Source organism: Arachis ipaensis, chromosome B5, assembly GCF_059453495.1.
Source record: "Arachis ipaensis isolate K30076 ecotype BB chromosome B5, ASM5945349v1, whole genome shotgun sequence".
Taxonomy (NCBI): domain Eukaryota; kingdom Viridiplantae; phylum Streptophyta; class Magnoliopsida; order Fabales; family Fabaceae; genus Arachis; species Arachis ipaensis.
Window position 1 is genome coordinate 115,358,384 of NC_142440.1, and position 19,859 is coordinate 115,378,242.

Here is a 19,859-nt window from a genome sequence, read left to right on the forward strand (position 1 = left end):
CAGTTAGGACCATACAAAATGAAAAACTGAGAATCCATCCTTACCTAAACCAACAGCATTTCTATCATCAAATTAAAACATAGAAACTGTATACTGAGTACTACACCTTGAAAGTAGCCAATAAAATTAAAGCTGTAAAAGTTGAAATAAAATGCAGAAGCTATCCATTGCTTTGTTCACCTCAAAATTTATATGTAACTACCATCTTTGCCTCAAAAGATTCAATTTTTGACAAAAATAGCCCTTTAAAATAAGAAATTATATTTTGACCCTCCAAAAAATTTCTCAATTTCACAAAATCTACCATCTTTTATTATAAATTGCAAATAATTCATGCATTTGATCCAAATTTTTATTGGTAACATTTAGAAAATTATTTAGAAGGTACATACAAAATCTCAAGAAAAAATTCGATGTCTAGACCCTTTTTTATTTTTTCTAAGCAAGCTTACAAAAAGTTACGTCGAAATCTAATGTCAATAATTCTTTCTCGAATATGTATTACTATAATTGGTGCATTTTATCAAATTGAAATCATCTTTGAAGGGTGAAAATGTCATTTTTTCTTCAAAGAATGTTTTGTCAAAAATTGAATCTTTTGATGACCAAATGGTAGTTTATTCTTCGATAAATTTTCAATAATCTAAAGAATGATCAACAATCCAATGTAACTTGGATATAAAATTAAAATTTGCTCTGCCACTATAAGAAACCCACAAGGTAAGTTATGCCTTTTACTAGTTGATAGCTATAACACCTTGATTCTCCACAGAGTTATTCTCCGAAATTCTGTGATGAAAAATTCGATAAATATCTGAGAATCACCTCATCATAAATTAATAAGGCGGATTTAGGATTGATAAGTGAAAAGAATAGATATGCCGTGAGAGATAAAAGCGTGTCCTAAACTAAAAATCGTACCAAACAAACTCCACCATTTCATAATCAAACCGATTTTTCTTTTATTATAAAGTCACGGTTTTCTTTCTCTTCTTCCGATTCAATCAAACCATGCTTCCTTAATTAAACCAAACCCAAGGAACTCTTATTAAATCCATCTTCCCTTCTCCTCTCACAACCGAACGTGTTTCAAAGTAAATCATGGTCACCGCTTTGTGAAATCAATGATGTGATGTGGTGTTGCAAGGGGAGGAAGCCACGAAGCCTTGCCGCACCAGTTCATCCTTCTCCACCTTCTATACATATATATAGCAGAGTCAAGCCTTTGAATTCCTCTGGAAACCACACGAAGAGAAGAAAGGAAGAAAAAGTGGCGATTGCTTGAGGAAGAGGAGGAGGAAAACGTCAACAAGATCATCATCATCTGCGTACATCACCATCAAGAAGAAAGAGAAGGGCCATCAAGGGTGTTGCTACCCGGAGCCAAAGAAGGAACCCTACCCTTTTCCTTTATGATTTCCTTAGTGTTCTTCTTCTTGTTGGGTAAGACCCAGTAACCTCTGTTCTTTCTTCTTTTTCCCCAATCCAAAAATTCAACTTTTATTGTGCTCCATTTCTTGCTAGACTGACTGAATTTCCCAAGAACTGCCACCTACAAGGGTGAGAACCCTTCTCTTACCCATTCTCTGGCTCGACTAAATGGCCATGAATCCATAACAAAATTCCGATTGTTTTGTATGTTAGGGTTCCTGATTCAAGAAAACAAGAGAGCAAGAATTGTGTTCTTGAGCATCAAAAGAGGTAAGGGGTTAGGTGATTAGATTAGAGATATGTGTAGCTGACAGTTATGATTTTATTGTTGATGATGATTCTATATGAATGTGTGGTAATTGCTACTGGAATTTTTTAGAGGAGTCATAAATTTGATGTTGCAATAGTTTGCTACAATTCTGCTAGTGTATCATGAATTTGTTGAGTAATTATTATTGAGTATAGTGCAGAGTTTGATATTGTGAAGGTGTAATGATATGGTACCGATGGTGTAAATTTTTGGAATATATGAATTGAAGCTCTTGGAGCTGTAATCTATATGAAACAAGAAGAGATGACCTAAACAAATTAGGATCAATGATGTATAATGGTTAGGATTTTAGGGAAGCAAGTTAGTGTTTACAAACTTAAGTACCTATGCTGTAGAAATTCTGTAGAATTTTGGATAGCAACTTAAAATAAAAACTAGGAGTAGTTTAGACGTGATTTTCAATCCAAATTATTTTTCTATCAAATTTGAAGAAGTCAAGATTACTCCATAAAAATTTCAGAGAATTTGACCAAGTGTTTTGGAAGATATAAATTTTTGAAGTTTAGTGCTTGCTGCAGAATTTTTTGATTTTCTGGTTCTGCAGTACCAACTTTCAGCAGCTGTAATTTTTTATTTATTTGGAATTTTGAGTTGTTTTGAAAAGGATTTATAAGATCTATCAGTCTATTTTAAGTGAGTATAAATTTCATGTCCATATCTATTTTGTAGGCTTAATTAAGTCACTTGGAAATTGGATTGCTTGCTGGAAATTCTGAACTGATTTATGAAAACAGGCACCAGTTCCAATTGACAATTAATTAATCAAATGAAGTGATATGAACTTGAAATTTGTGGGCCTCAGAAGTAGATTTTTGCACTATAGGACTAGTTTATCTTATTTCTGTAATTCTTAGGTAGTAAATTAGTATATATAGAACAAGGATCACCCTTGTTCAGAACTTTATGTATTATTTTCGAATTACATTGTTCCTTTGTACATTATGAGTCACTAACCTCCTAAGGTTCAGGTTAGGAGCTCTGCTGATTCTCATGAATTAATAATATCACTATTTTACTTCAGTCTATGCTTGATTCTATTCTAAGATGTATCTTCGTTCTTCATCCTAATGGATTGGGAGTGTAACTTGACCGTCATTCCAATTCCACATGGGTTCTTGCGAGTCCTTGACGGGATAGTACTGAACCACAAGCTTGATTATACATCTCCTAGACGGCTAATCTACGGCTTCGTTAGGGACTTCTCGAGACATCAGTTCAGCCGATGTGCAGGGCGATTAGGGCCTTTGTGGTATAGGCTAGAACCCAAGGAGCAACGTTCTATGATCCGGAAGATCCGACCTTGTATGTGGTGTTTGGAGTAGGATCACCAAAGGAATTGACTGCTAGAGCTTCACCCCTATTCAGATTGGATGACCGCTGACCCGGCGTTTGATTTGAAGAAGAGGAGATTAATGACCGCTGACCCGACGTTAATCATATACAGCCTGCCATAGAATGAATCCATCAGAGAAAAGTTGATCCAGAAGGAAGAAGCATCTCCGAAGCCTCAACCTTTCTCCTACCATAGATTTCACACTTATCTAGTAACGTTTTATTTATTTTATCTGTTTTATGCATTTTTTCGTGACAAACTATATTTTCTACCCGCCTGACTAAAATCTGCAAGGTATCCATTGCTTGCTCAAACCAACAATCTCTATGGGATCGACCCTCACTCACTTGAGGTATTACTTGGACGACCCAGTATACTTGCCGGTCTATCTGTGCAAAACATGCGGAGTCAATTTCGTGCACTAGTTTCTGTCCTTTTGGGTTCCAAGAAGATTTTTGACGCTGCGTGGTTATTACAATCGCTGTCACCCCGGGTTTTTGCTTGCTGCTGTCGCTCGAGGTTATTGTCAGAGCTATTGCCGGGTCGATTCAGAGTTTTGGTCACTTCGTTTTGTCATTACAGTAAGTATTTATGTTTCGAAAATTCTTGCGTTAGTATTCTGTTATGTTGGTTATAAACTCTGAGGTTTGGTAATATAGATTCGAGTTCTGATTATTGCATGTCGCTTTTAAGTTGCTGTGGTTGCTGCGAGAGTGGTTAGGGACTGAGTTTGCGGTTGCCGTTGGTTTCGAGTTGAGAAAAAAAGGTTTCGTTGACGTGTTTGGGTTATGGTTTTGATGAGTCAAGGTAGGGACTTTTTCTAAAAACTCAATTTTATAATTTAGAATTGTTATAAATAGATATCGATATGAGGAATACGTTTTTTAGTGATTGTATAAGTTTTATGTATTGTCTCGCTGTTTTGGATAAATATGATTATATGTTTGATTGGATTACTGTTTGGTTTTGATAAATGGACTATTGCTGAATTGTTTCTTTAAAGTTTTGGAAATGAGTTTGATCAGTTGATAATGATTTGATCTTGAAACGGTTTCCTTGAGATATGAAAATAATATGAATGATTGGATTTAGCTTGCTTTTGAACTGATTTTGGTTTTGGACCGCAGAAAATGATTGTGAAATGGTTTTGTTGGGACCCGAAAAGGGTGGCAAAGTCCAAGTTTTAGGGGAGGTGCTGCCGAAATTTCTACAAAAATCTTAGACTTTGTTTGAAAAGTTATTTAGAAAGGTTTGGATTTGAGAAATTGTATTATATGATTTATTAAGAAAATAGTTATGTTTTCGAGTTTAATTTATTTAAGAAAACTATATGTCTTGAGTTCGATTTATTTAGAAAAGAATTACTTTACAATTTTGAATCACTGAAGAAAAGTATTATGTTCTAATATCGATTTTAAATATAAAAAGGGCTTATGTTTTTGGTTAGACTTAAGAATTTCATTCAGAGGAGCTTTTAATGATTTTAAAGGAAATTAGACTTTGATTGAATAATTGCGTGTGTGACGTTTTGGAAGAAGTCAGAGAATTGGTTTTTAAGAGGGGCCTGAAAGTGGTTTTAATTTAAATGAACTGGTTTTGGATTGGGTTTGGACTTGTGACTTTATATGATTCAGTTTTATAATAAATTATGTTTCTATTTACTCAAACTAAGAAGCTATGATTTTAAGAGTTTCAATAATTTTTTAAGAAATTGAGTTAGGTTGTACTCCCCTAAAGTTTTGAGACTCTTCTGTGAAATTTCATTACCAAATCCTGATTTAAAACGAATGATTTTGATGACTTTTGGAAGAGATTTACAATTGATATGATTTTGAAGTTTTTTGGAGTTTCGGAATATGTCACCAAGGAAATGGGTTTTTGGTTGTAAAGGAAATTGATTTGAGAAATTAGAAACTGATGATGAGTTTTGGAACTTGGAAAAGGACGATGGACTTATTGAAAGTGTGTCAGACACTATATCCCTGGGTTGAATTATGATGGATAATCTTTTCTGCTGCAAGAGTGTGCCAGACACTATATCCTTGGGTTACACATGCGAGTGTGCCCGACACTATATCCGTGGGTCAATAGTGTGTAGGGCATTATATCCCTGGCGTGGCAGAATTTCCATCGCAAGAGTGTGCAGGGCACTATATCCTTGGCGTGGTAGAAAAGCGACATCCGAAAGGATGTGTCGGGTTGGCATTTATAGACTGATAAGTGATATCACGAGCCAATAGAATAGACATTCATCATATGCATCTATGTGACATTGTTTGGGTGTGCAACTTGTAATTGGTTTGCCTACGTGAATAATTATGTTTAACTGCTAATTGCTATACTTGATGTAACTGCTTTGTTTGTGTTTGAATCTTTCTATTTGTGTTTGTAACTGAAATTAGTTGGATTGTGGTGATTTTGGATTGTGATTGAGTTGTTTGGGCCTTAGGCCACGATTGATTATGTGATGGGTTGGAGGCCGTGATTGGTTTGAGTTTTTGGTTTAGTAAAATATGAAAAATCAAACTGGTTCAGTATACACTTAATGAACCTATACTTGGAACAGCTTGGTCATTCATACTGTCTAGGAAAACTTTTAAGTTTTGATACAAAAGGTTTTGGGTTTTGAAGAATAAACAGATTTCTCTTTTAAAAAGGATTTCGGATTTTTGAAAATGTAAACCTTTGATTTTTGAAACGATAAATAAGGCAAACAACGATCACTGTACTCTGAAAACAGATTTATTTTACGTATCTTATTATATCAATTCTGTAACCCTATAGTGAGAACCCTTTCGAGGACGATGTTCTCACTCCCCTACAGGTGTTTCCTTTTCAGGATACGGACGAAGAAGTCTCGAAGAGTTTATTTTTCGTTTCCGTTTATATGATATATTGTATTGTTTTAGATATTATATTTTCTCTCACCTTTATCTTTATACATTTTGTAAGAGGGATAGGATTTGTATTGTGTAATGTTTGGAAGTCAATATATATATATATATATTCTTTGTAGGTGTTATATGTGGCTTGTAAGTATGTATTTATGCTTTCAATTAAAAGTCTTTTGGAAGGTTATACGGCTGGCTCCTATCTTAGTATTAAATATGTTAAGCGTCGTCGTAATGTTCGAGCTATCAGAGTGGCGCAGTCGGAAGCATGACATTCTGATAGTGAGGGTGTTACAATAACCATCCAATTCACATTTTTAAGCAAAGTATACAAAATTCCAGCAGCGTCTACTTTTCATAAGTTGATGTTTGTCAAAATGCATCCTCAAGTTTAACTCGATATTGCCATATTTTTAACTATGATCATTGACCATAACAAATCAATTAACACAGTTTCATAGAGTTAGCATAATCAACAATCAATTCCAACATAATATTGCCAAGATCACCATACCTCGTGGTTAACATAAATCCCAATCATATTCACTTACCATTATGATCATCATACAATCAATAATCAACACAACAAACAGAATTAAGTTCACCAAATTTATCATAATCACATAACCTAGGGTTTGAGAGAATAATACTTAATTTCATTAAAGATTCATACCTCAAAGCAGTAACTAAGCTCACAGAGAATGTGAGGATGGGTAATGGTGGCTGGCGGTTTCTCTGGTGCAGCTTCAGCGACCAACAGCAGCAGTGACAAAATGGCGGCAGTGGCGGTTTGATAGCTCAGAGACTGCGACATAGACAAGGGAAGCAAGATGCAGGAACGGCGATAGCAGCAATGGCATCGCAACTCCGGAAGCATTAGTTCCATGGAGTCAGAACGACAACCACAGTAGAACAAGACAGAACAAATGCAAGCCAGCTACGGCGCAGGGGAATGGGAGCAAAAGAACAACGGCAAAAGCACACGTTGCAGAGATTGTTAAAGTGCATAGAGGCAGAAGCAGCAGTTAAGTCTCATCCTCAAATCGGTGAAGGTCACAACGATGTGGGACTGGGGGAGAAGCAGGATACGGCGTAGAACGGACGACGACATTGGAGGGGTCACCTTCACGTTTTGAAGACGCAAGAACGACGACTGTCAGTGACACAGAAACTAACAAAACCGGCAAGATATCTTCAACTATGAAGATCAGAGTAACATTCTTCGATCCTGTTACAGTCACACTAGCGACTCTGAGAAAGACTCATGAAAGTAGGGGGTGTCCACGAACGAACAAACAAACAATTTCAATTTCAAAGGGTAAACCACCGAAAGCCTCTTATATTTTGACCAGGTATGCTATACCTACCAATTTTTTTGGAAACTAAGTCTAACCAAATTGACTCAAATCCAATAAAAACTAACTTAAGATTAAAGAGCATGTATACGCGTGCTCTTACAACTATTCAATACCACTAACGTTAATATAAAAAACATTTTTTCTTCCTCGATCAAAACTACAATGATCAAAATTCAAATTTCATTCAAAATCTCTAAAAAATCTTTTAAAATCATCGCAAAAACTCAAGAAATTCTCAAAGTTATGTTCGAAATCTTCACAAAGAAACACGGAAACAAAAGATGAATCATTATTAAAGATATTGTTCACTAATCATTCAATTTTGTACTTTTTTCCTTCTCATTTTCGATCGCAAAACACTAGATAGTGATATTTCTGTTTATTTAGTAGATTCATTTTATGTGCTTGCGTTAAAGTATATATTATTGTGGTCATTATACTATTCATTTGATGATAATTGTGTTAGACCGGTGTAAAAATGTTACGTAGTGTTTGTCGTATAGTTTAACCTATATTTGCAGGTGTTTGAGGGATTTAAATGTGTTTTGTGCATGTTTGAGTGTTTGCATGTTTCGAACTGAGTTTATGTGTAGTAATCAGTAACAACTTCAGTGTATTTCATGTGAATTGAGGTGTACTTGGTGTTGTGATCCTCTTTTTGTTGTAACTAGACAATAGAATCTTATTATAGTGCTTATGATGTTATTTTGTGCATGTTTGATTGAGTTGCATGTGTTTAGAAATTTGTTATAGTGTTTCTGGTGTCATTTTGTATATGTTTGATTGAATTGCATGTGTTTTTGAACTGACATTGGGTGATGCAATCAAGAAATAATAACAGTGTATTTGAGTTATATTTCGGTGTATTTCATGTGAATTGAGGTGTGCTTGGTGCTGTTGTCCTTTTTTGTTGTAACTAGGCAACAGAATATTGTTGTAGTACTTCTGATATTTTTTTGCATGTTTGAGTGATTTGCATGTATTTTTTGTCCATTTTTGAGGAATTTTGTTCATGCATTTGTTGTAACTAGCCCATAGAAAATTATTGTAGTGCTTCTGGTGTCATTTTGTGCATGTTTGATTGAGTTGCATATGTTTTTGAACTAACATTGTGTGATGCAATCAAGAGATAATAATGGTGTATTTGTTTTGTATTTTGGTGTATTTCATTTGAATTAATGTGTATTTGGTATTGTTGTCACCTATTAACCTAAGTTTTTATTCCTTATAGAAAAAATGACAATGAAAAAGTTACTGACAGGAACATCGCGAAAAAGGAAGGACCAAAATATTATCTAATCATATATATGTTAAAACAACTCAATTTTTTTGTATAAATATAGTTATGTAACATAATTCTCATTTATTTATAAAAAAACTTATGATTTGAGATGCTCCACAGGATCCATTCATGATATATTCTACAACATGAGCAATGAGAAAAAAGCTATTATCGAAGAATTGGGATTTGGTGCTATGACGCATATCCCTACCTTAAATGTGCCGCATAAGCTCTTGAAAGAATTAGCATATTTATTTAATTTGTTCAATAACACACTGCATATGCGTTACCATGTAATCGAGATCACCTGTGAAAAACAGAAGATGCCCTTGGCTTGAATGCATCTGATAAAAATTTATTTTGTAATCTATTCTGTAAATCAAATTTCAGTATTTTTTAAATTATTTCTGTGTTATTGAAATATTTTTAATACTATTGTAGAGGAGCACTATCCAAGCAAAATTAAAAATAAAAGAATCAATGAGGAGCAAAAGGAACTTATTGAAAACTTCAAAGGCTGGACTTTGTCACAATTGACAAACTCTATAATGGACATGAGTGCAGATGGGCAGGAAAATCAGCTAAAATTCAAGAGGATATTCATCCTCTTCATTCAGAAGTGCTTCTTATTGCCGACAACAATAAACAAATTTTTTCTGGTTCACATGCCACCCATTCTTCATGTGGACACAATACGACAATGAAATTGGGATGCTCATGTACTCAACTTCCTCATCAAGAGCATCAGAGGGCACAAATTGAAAAAGAAATTTGCAGTCCATGGTTGCCTCTTTACTCTGATGATTGTATATTTTCATGAATCTATAAACAAGATTAAGTCGGTGGATACAATTTCTGGACCACCATGGGTTCAATATTGGACTAGGGAGAAGCTGGTTGAAAGAATAGAAGCTAAAATGAAAGATAAAATGGCAACTCGATAGAAATCTTTTCTTTATTTTCGATGTATTTTTTTAATATTTTATGCTAACTAATATTTTTCCTATTTTAGGGCATCGTGAGAAGAACACAGCTGAGAGACCAATCAAAAAAGAAAGAAAAAGAAGGAACAAAAGAAGCCACAAAAGGAAACGACTGTTATATCGCACTCATCTTCGAAAAGTGAAAATATTTATGAGTATGAGTCTGATTTTGAACATGACTCACAGGAGACACCGAAGAGAAAAAAACAATCTGAGAGAATGGCCAAGAAGTAAGTATTACTTTTCGATATCTTTTGTAAATATTTATTCACTTTATTTACCTTGTGTGTTTGTACTTTTTCTGGATGGAATCCAAATAAAGGAAGCACATTATTGAAGATTCATCTTCCCAAATGGAGATTGAATTTGGTGATGAGTAAGATTCAGAGGCTATCATTGTAATCATATTTTTTTTGCATCAAAATTATCTTTATAAACATAATTTTTTTGCATGTATTGCTAGAAGTGAAGAAAAGGAGGAAATAACAAAAAGAAGATTGAAGAAAAAAATGATAAGCCTGCAAAAAAGTATGTGTTAGTTTTCAGTATATTTTGTCAATTTTATTGTGTTTATTTGCCTGATGATTGTTTGCTTTTTCAAGATGGATTCCAAAAAGAGGAAGCGTGGTATTGTGGATTCATCTTCCCAAAAAAAAAACCGAATTTGATGATGAGTAAGATTCAGAAACTATCATCGTAATGCTATATTTTGTTTATTCATCAAAATTTTATATATTAATAGAATCTTTTGTATATATTGTGAGAAGTGAAGAAATGTAAGAAATAACAAAAGCAAGATTGAAGAAAACAAATGACAAGCTTGCACAAAAGTATGTGTTAATTTTCAGTATTTTTTTGCCAACATTTTGTTTGAGTTTGCATTACTTGGGTTTGCCTATTTGAATTACTATGTTTAATTGCTATATGTTCTACCTACTATATCTGCACTCTATCTGTATTTTCTTTGTCTGTATTGTATGCCTATGTGACTGAGAGAACCCTCATTTGGCAGAGGAGTGACGAGGGTAGTTCCACCGGTGTTTCAGAGGGTTAAAGGAAAGTGAGATTAAAGTGTTAAGTTATATATTGGATTAGAAACTTGAGTACCTTAGATAGTTTACCTGATTTCTGGTTTAATTTATAACTCTAAGTTCTAAATATGAGTGTCAAAGATCTAGGATCGCCTCTAACTTTCCCGGGACCTTATATATTATTTATATGGGTACCATTACCATGTTGAGAACCTCTAGTTCTCATCCCATACATATGTTGTCGTTTTCAGATGCAGGTCGAGAGGCTCCTCGCTAAGCGTCTGAAGGTTCCTATGGCAAGCAAAGTTGGGCTGTTATATTTTGGGTTGTCGATTATATATTTATGTTTATAGACTCTCCTATGTATATATATAACTTATTTTTAGTCCTCTTAGAGGCCTTTTGGAGAACTAGACGATTACTTTATGTATGTTGGGATATTTTGGGATATACTTATATATATGTATGTATGTATGTACATATTCTCCGGCCGGCCTTAGCTTCGCAGGTCGAGGCTGGAGCTTGATATTATGTACCTTTTGACTTTCCGCTCTTATTATTTATATATTTCCTTACTCTTCTTCGTACTTAAGTTTCCGTTCACGCGAGCGATGCGCTTTTCTTTTTGCGACTCGTTGCTTAAGCTTTCCTTCAAGGCTCCTTGTTATACTTTTCTTTCAACTACTACTACGTGTATATATATATATATATATATATATATATATATATATATATATATATATATTTTTTTTTTTTTTTCTTTTAGAGGTTGTAGCACCTCACCATCTTTGATTTACATCCTAGACGTAAATCTCTGTGTGGTAGGTGATGCGTCCGCATCTTTAGTATTTTTCTTTCTTGATTTGAATTGGTTTAATAAGAATTTTTATTAAATAATCAAGAATTTAAGGTTGGAATGAACATTACTTTGGTTAGTTGAATTTCATTAATTATAGGAAATTTTAGAAGAAAAACAGAAAGAAACATAACAGAAAGGAAGATGGAGAGCAATAAACAGAAAGCTCTCTATGACAAACAATGACAAGCAGAATGCTTTTTGTGAATGACAGAAAGCTCACTGGAAGGAGAAGGTGAAAGACGTGAAACGTGAAGAGAAGAAAAGGGATCTGTATGTACGGACACACTTGTGCATACGCACACGCACATATCATTCACCATTTCACGTAGTACGTGGAAAATTTCACGTAAGACGCAGCAACTGTGCGTACGCATATATGTGTGCATATGCACAAAAAGCAAATTTTGGCGAACGTACGTATGCACAAGTTGGTTTTCACATATAACGTGAAATTTACCACGTATAATGTGAAGAAGCAAAGGAAGCCCATAATTGAAGAAAATTGGCTCACGTACAATGTAGCCTATTTCACTTTGGATGTGACCCCAACAGAATACATTCTAGGCCGAAAGATTGCTTCACTTGGTGCGCAATACATTTCATGTGCTACGTGAGATTTTCTACACCTCTTAGGGCCTCAATTCAAGTTACCAAATGTCCACTTCCTCATCAATTCAAGACTCAATTCAAAATCCACTAATCTTAGCATTAATTGAGGATTACAAGAAGATAAATATTAGAAGTTATGCTAGAGGCAATCATTAATTAGATATATTTGATTCTGTTTTAGTTTTGATTCTATTTTAATTTAAATTAGGGTTAGTATTTAAGGCAGAGAGAGACTCTTCAGAGGAGGCTCTTGGCTGCTTCGGCAGCTTTATTTTTCAAGGATTTCAAGGAAGAACATGAGTTTCTAACTCTCTTCAGTTAAAGTTAGGAGCTCTATTGATTCCATGGATTAATGTTTTAGCTTTTTACACCTTTGATTAATGCATTAATTTCTTTTCAAGAATAGGTTTTTATTCTTCATCTTAAAGGGTTTGAATGTGTTGGGAAATAATTCTTCTCTGATTTGAATTATTTTAATTTCTTGGGAAAGTCGATTAATTGAATTAAGCTTGAAAACCGATTCTCATAATTCTTAAGTTTTGAAACTGGATTGATAAGTGACATAAAATCAACTAGGAGAAATTCGTATGAATTGTGTGGCTTTATAAATCTGTGAACTTTCTTCAACTCTTTCTTTAAGTAATTAACTAAGGAATTAGCGATTAATTATGTTAAAGAGAAATTAAATCATCAAGGGATTGGGGTTTGATTACTAACGGTTTGTCATAAAAGTATTTTTGCATGATCAAGGTGGAAAGTGAAAAATATTAATCCAAAAGTTTCAACATCTCCGAAACCTTAACTCTTTAATTCATATTATTTCTCACACCTCACTGTTTTCTTTCGTTTAATTTCTGTTTATGAATAAAGCCTTTCAAAATCCTAATTTGATTGTCTGACTAGATTAATGATTAATTTTACTTGCTTAATCCGTTAATCTTCGTGGGATCGATATTCACTCACCGTGAGTTATTACTTGATATGATCCGTTGTACTTACTGGTATTTTGTGGTTTGTAAAATTCGCATCAGTAGGGTGTTACAGGGATTATGTGTTTTAATGGATTTGTTGTGAACACTTTGACATTTATGTTCATCAAAGAAAGATTGGATTCAATTAGTGCAAAGTTCTTTGAAATTGTTTGGATTTTTCTATTTTAGTTCAAACTTGGCAGAAGCTCTATCTGTATTCTATCCATGATTGTCCATCTTGGATGGAATTAAGTATGGATAGAAAGGAAAGTTGACCCTAAATTCTAAAAAGAGTTTTTAAATATTAAAAATATTTTTTATTTTTATTTTTTTAAAAGTAAGATATTATTAATTTTTAGAAAAAATAAATAATTTACATTTTTTAACAAAGTTATTTTTTTAAAAGATTTATTTTTTATAAAAAATACTTTTTTTACTCAAATAAGAATTAGTTTAAATTGACTTTTAAAAAAAGGATTTATTTTTTTAAAAATATATCTTTATTTAATAGACAACAACTATTTATATTTAGATAATTTTTTTTAAATTTTTTTAAAATATTAAATATATCTTTAGCTTTTACTTTTTAAAAGCAAAATACTATTAGTTAAAAAAAACAATTTTTAAAAAATATACCTAAATAAATATAAAATTAAATAAAAATACTTTAATTAAAAAAAATTTACTCAAAAGAGCTAATCTAAATCAACACTAAGACATAGATATGATATAAAAGAGCTGAATAAAGAAGGGTGTGTTTGTTGTATGGTATTATTATGGTTGCTATGTGATTAACTTTGTCACAAATATTTCATCAAATAATTTCTCTCCTTATTACATTTTCCTTTCAATAGTAGTTACTATCTTCTATTATTATCTAAGCTGTGTAGAACAAATAGTGAAGTATATTTTAAAAATGAGCATTTCGATATGGGAAAAGAATGAAAGATGGAATAAAGCTCAAAATTCAGGGACATTATATATACAAAAAAAAATTATCAAAAATATTCATGAAGTTTACGAACGCTGATATAAGTACTTATAAATTAAGAAAATTAAATATCCATAAAAGATGAGTTCTGTACGTTAAAAGTATCAAAATTTTGATTTTTTATTAATTTTTTAATAAAATTCTCAAGCTACCCACCCTCAACACTAACTCACTTTTTTAACCTTCCATAACTCAACATGCATCTTTAAAACCCTTGTCATGAAATTCGAAACTACTCCTACAACAGAATTAAATCAATCGACAAATAAATGGTGGATGATCGGACCTCAACCGATTCAGTAATAAGTTTACAATCCATACCCAAACTAAATCAATCAAACACTAAAAAAGTACTCAAAACATAAAAAATTTTTAAATTCATTCATCCAATTTCAATTCACTCTAGCAAAACCAGAAATTGAAACATCTATCAACCATAAAAAACTAACAAATCCGTTCATACAATTTGAAATTTACTTCAGCAAAGATCATAAGTAGATTAAAAATCAATAAAAAATTAGGGTTTAGATACTTTTGTCGTTCGAAATTTATTTTTTATAGATACAATGTTAATTTCCTTAATTTATAAGTACTTTTGTCAACGTTTGTAAACTTCATAGATACTTTTGGTAGTTTTCCATAGAAAAAATATAAACAAGTAGGCTGAAGAAGTTAGTGGTGAGTTTCATATTGAGTAGAATGAATGGATAATTAGTCTTTGCTAATTTACCATTCCAAGCATGCGTAGCAAGTTTGGTGCAATCGCTTTAAGGCCAAATACATAAAAGATTATTTTTCTTTTGTTATTTTTTTAAAAAAGACTATACTCTATTACTTAATTAAACATTAATTAATTAAGTTGTAAACTTATCTAATCTCGTTGAAATTTTTAACGAACTATCTAGCTAAACTATATAGATATAGATGTTTATTAAGGAAAAACAATGCTATCTGCTTTTATTATACCCAAAACAAATTATTAGCCAATGTCGAGGTATTACTTATTGCAATGAGAAGTTTTGTACTAATTATAGTACTCATCAGTAGTTCTCAACTCGGTTATAATGTTGGTTAATATTCTCTAAAAAGCATAGGGTTTTACTACATTGGAAGATTCCATTAGTTTTATATAACTTGAATTCACTCAAATATAGTTTATAATTAACAATTCAAGGCTGTGCCTGTTATAAAACAATGTAACTAACCAATCCCGCAACCAAATCAGACGACACAAGAACCTCACATTCTTCATCATCAAATAAAAGCAAAAAGGTTCCAACTAATTAGCCATTTACCATTTTAGGTCAAAACTCAAAACCTCTCTCTTGCTCTCATCTTCTACCACCACAACCACAACCACAACCACATCCGTCCCTTTGCGATGGCCAACCTCCATTCCGAGCAGATCAATCAGCTGCACGACATCTTCAATCGCTTTGACACCGACTCCGATGGAAGCCTCACCCACCTAGAGCTCGCCGCCCTCCTTCGATCTCTCGGCATCAAACCCACCGGCGATCAACTCCATGCCTTACTTACCAACATGGACAACAATGGCAATGGATATATAGAATTTGATGAGCTTGTTCATGCCTTATTACCTGATTTGAATGAGCATGTCCTAATCAATCAAGAACAACTCAGCGAGTTGTTTCGATCATTTGATAAAGACGGAAATGGCTACATTACCGCCGCAGAACTTGCCAGCACCATGGCAAAAATGGGCCATCCGTTAACTTACCGTGAGCTTTCCGATATGATGGCCGAAGCTGATAGCAATGGTGACGGTGTTATTAGTTTCAATGAGTTTGCAGGAATCATGGCAAAGTCAGCTTCTAATTTTTTTGCGTGTTAATATTCAAGGAAATAGCCTGCTGGCTTAGCTATATAAAGATTCATTCAAGAATTAGGTATGAATAATGTACAAGGTTTGATTTATGTGAACATATATGTTGTTACATTGTTGAACAAATTAAGACGATGAAAGACAAATGTTGAAGACAAAACAAAATTAGGAATATTGTATATATATGATGCAATGGAAAACAATGGTGGATTTAATCGGCATGTTAAAAGATTGCGACTAGTTGTGAATGAAACTTGTACATATACTTTTCTGGGTGTAACATTTTATGTCTTACATTTTTCTTTCTTTCTTTCTTTCTTTCTTTTTTTTTTTTCTGTTGTTTGCTCATTCATAATTATCATCTAAAATATAATTACAATTTGAATATCGAAATGAGGACGAATCCAATTTAAAGAATTATACCCTACATATTAATTAAGAATAATCTTTTGAAATTGAATGGCAACATAGTTCTGTATAAATTGCAGCTTATTAATTATATAAATCATTTTTGCTTCAAAAGTTTTACCATTACCTAGTTTTAGATTAAGGATAACAGAATCCTTTAATGTCTAATTTTCTTTTGATCTTGATTTCTTTGGGTGCGCTTGGTGGGTTTTTTTCTTTACATGTTAAACTATTTGCACTAATGATTAAGTTATGGCTTTTTTATAATTTTCATTCTCGATGTCATTCAGAAATAGTAATAAAAAATGGTAATAAAAAATATTAATAAAAAACAGTTAAAATTTTTTTATTTAATATTAATTAATTATTATAATAATTAATAAATATTAAATAAAATAAGTTTTAGTTGTTTTTTTTTTATCTCTTTAATATTATTGGATTAATTATTTGTATAAAAGACTGGCAGATTGGATTTGGATGAAAACCACGATGCTAATAGAGGAGGCAAAAATAGAAGGTAATAAGTTAGCTAATAAACACCAAAATTCATGAAGAAAAGCTTTGAAAGGACACCACACGTTGTTTGGAAAAGTGATACCCAAATCGGTTTTTTTGGGAACTTTTTATCAGACATCAAATTAGTTCTAAAATTTCGTTTTGTTATGCAAATTAGTTCCACATCAAATACTCATCAAAATCGTAGCATTGATGAAAGGTTTGAAAATTTTTAGAGACTTCTAATTTTTTATTAAATAATGATAGAATTTATCTGTCTAAATTTTTTACTATAATTTGATTTGGGAATTGATTTACTTAACAAAATAAAAAGTTAGAATGAAACTGATTTAGTAATTACAATCTGTCAGAAATTTAATTGTCTAACTAAAAGTTATTCAAAAATTGATTGGGAATATTATATAGAAACATACCTTAATGCTAAAAGGCAATGTACGTCACATGATTTGATTTAGAAAATTTTTTTCCATGCTAGTGTTTTAGATTACCTCTTTCTTATTATAGGCAAAGAGCATCTTTAACGGAAGAAAATTTGAAGTCCTATTTTACGTAGGGTCAGAAGAAAAGAGGGATTTATGCATTAAGAAAAAATGATGAATAAAATTTCAAGCTGGTTTCTAATAATTTTTTTAAGGATAAGCTGATTTTTGTCGAAAAAAGTGGAATCATCCGATCTTTGTTTTTGGTAGCCGTAAAATATAATGATCATTCTGTCATTTTCAGTGTTAAAATTTAACAGAATTTATTTACGTGTCATTTAACGACGATAATGTGGAGCTTTTCATTTAAATTAGTGGAAATTCATTTAAAAAAATATGAGAGAGTTGGGAGAGAGAGAGAGAGAAAGTTGGGGATAGTTTTAGGAATCCGATCAAAGATCCTAGAGTTTGGAATCGAGAAGAATATCATCGATTGGAGATGGAGTCCTTTTCGATCTTCTTGGATAACCTTCCAGAAGATATTTCAAAGAGAGAACTGTTCGAGCTTTTCAGTTGGACTGGACATATATATAAACGACATATACCTATCTCAGAAGCAAAAAAATGGTAGTTTGTACATCTTTGCGTTCATACGATACACCACGAGGGGAGGAGCTTTGAAGGCCATAACACAGATGAATTGTATGAGACTGGGAGGTAAGGTTATGTTTGTTGGAGAAGCAAAATACAGGAGACTGTCGGTTGCGAATGGCACAAAGAAGATACAGGAAGGAGGTATCATTCGAAGAGAAAGTGTCCCTCAGCCGCAAAAGGAACGTGAGGATGCTCCAGCTCTCCCAGCTAGTAGTTCTAAGGATGTGAGAAAAGATAAGAAGATGCAAGACCCACATGGGAATGGATGGACAAAGAAGTTGGAAGTGGCAGTTGACGAACGGGATTTTTGATGGTATAGAAATTCACAAATGAATTCTCGTTGCAAGTATAGTTTCTAAACCAATCACTAATCCTTTCATACAAAAAGTTGTTTGTCACTAGTACAAACCCCTAAATTTTATAAACCGAAGTATTGGACCTCGGGTCGTTCTCCCTAGGAATTACAATAAAGTGTCTTGTTATTGGTTGTGAGTTATTTTGGGGTTTTTAAGCTTTTGGACAAGAAATATAAATGGCAAAGAAAATAAACTAACAACTAACAAAGCTCTTGGCAAGATATGAGAACTAGAAGTCCTATCCTAGTTATCCTTCTCAATTGTGATGAGAATTGTTCATTGCTACCACTTAGTTAACCCTTACTAAAAAAAGGAAAGTCAAGTGGATGAATTGACTTGAGCTACAAGTCCTAGCCAACTCCCAAGGAAAGACTAGCTTTAGTGCACTCCAAACCAATTAGCAATCTCTCCAATTATCAATCAACAAAGGAATTAGATAACTCAAGTGTCACTAATTACTCTACCTAGGCCAAGAGGAACAAAATCTACACTAAAACTAAAAGAGACATTTCAACAAACACATAAAGTGCAAGAGGAGTAAACATTATTAAATGCAAGAATTAAAGGAATCTACAACTACAAAAACAAGAGATCAACAATAGAAAACTAAATCAATCATGAAACAACAAAGAACTTACCAATTGCATTGAAGGAGAAATGTAGATCTACAAAAGAGAATTCACAAACTACAAACAAAGGAATTACATTAGAAGAAGAATCCTACAAGTGCAATAGAGGAGAGGAACGAAAATTAGAAGAGAGAATAAGAAGAAATAGATCTAGATCTAAGAACTAATCTAATCCTAATCCTAGAGAGAAGAGAGAGCTTCTCTCTCTAGAAACTAACTACAAAGCTAAACTAAACTAATTGGTAACTAACATATGTTTCCCTCTTCACTCCTTGGGTTAAATAGCATCAGAAATGAGTTGGATTGGGCCCACAAGGCTTTAGAATTCGTTGGCCACGTTTTGCTTTAAGTGAACTAGGTGGCAGCAACGGCGCGTGCGCGTACTTTGCGCGTGCGCGCCACCATACATGTAGCAACTATGGCAAATCTTATATCGTTTCGAAGCCCCGGATGTTAGCTTTCCAACCCAACTGGAACCGCATCATTTGGACCTCTGTAGCTCAAGTTATGGTCGTTTAAGTGCAAAGAGGTCGGCTTGACAGCTTTCCGGTTCTTTCATTTCTTCATGAGTTCTCCAACTTTTCATGCTTTCTTTCTTCATTCCCTTGATCCAATCTTTGCCTCCTAAACCTTAAATCACTTAACAAACATATCAAGGCATCCAATAGAATCAAGGTGAATTAAATTTAGCTATTTTAAGTCCTAAAAAGCATGTTTTCACTCTTAAGCACAATTAAAGGAGAATATACAAAACCATGCTATTTCTTGAATAAATATGGGTAAAAGGTGATAAAATCCCCAAAAATCAATACAAAACAAACCCTACAAATGGGGTTTGTCAACCTCCCCACACTTAAACCAAGCATGTCCTCATGCTTAAACCAAGAATGAAGTAAGGGTATGGCATTTATTCAATGGAAACTAACTAAATGCAATCTACCTATATGCAACTATCTAAATG

The 19,859-nt window shown here is 33.1% G+C and overlaps 1 long non-coding RNA gene and 1 pseudogene across 1 annotated transcript; both read left to right on the plus strand.

Annotated features, from left to right (window-relative positions):
- Positions 1-1,080: 1,080 nt before the first annotated feature.
- LOC107641984 (uncharacterized) lies at positions 1,081-1,991 on the plus strand. Its single transcript, XR_001620561.3, has 2 exons — positions 1,081-1,560; positions 1,645-1,991. It is a non-coding gene; the product is annotated as an uncharacterized LOC107641984 (long non-coding RNA).
- Positions 1,992-15,381: 13,390 nt separating this feature from the next.
- On the plus strand, positions 15,382-16,101 carry LOC107640861 (putative calcium-binding protein CML15 pseudogene; annotated as a pseudogene).
- Positions 16,102-19,859: the final 3,758 nt, after the last annotated feature.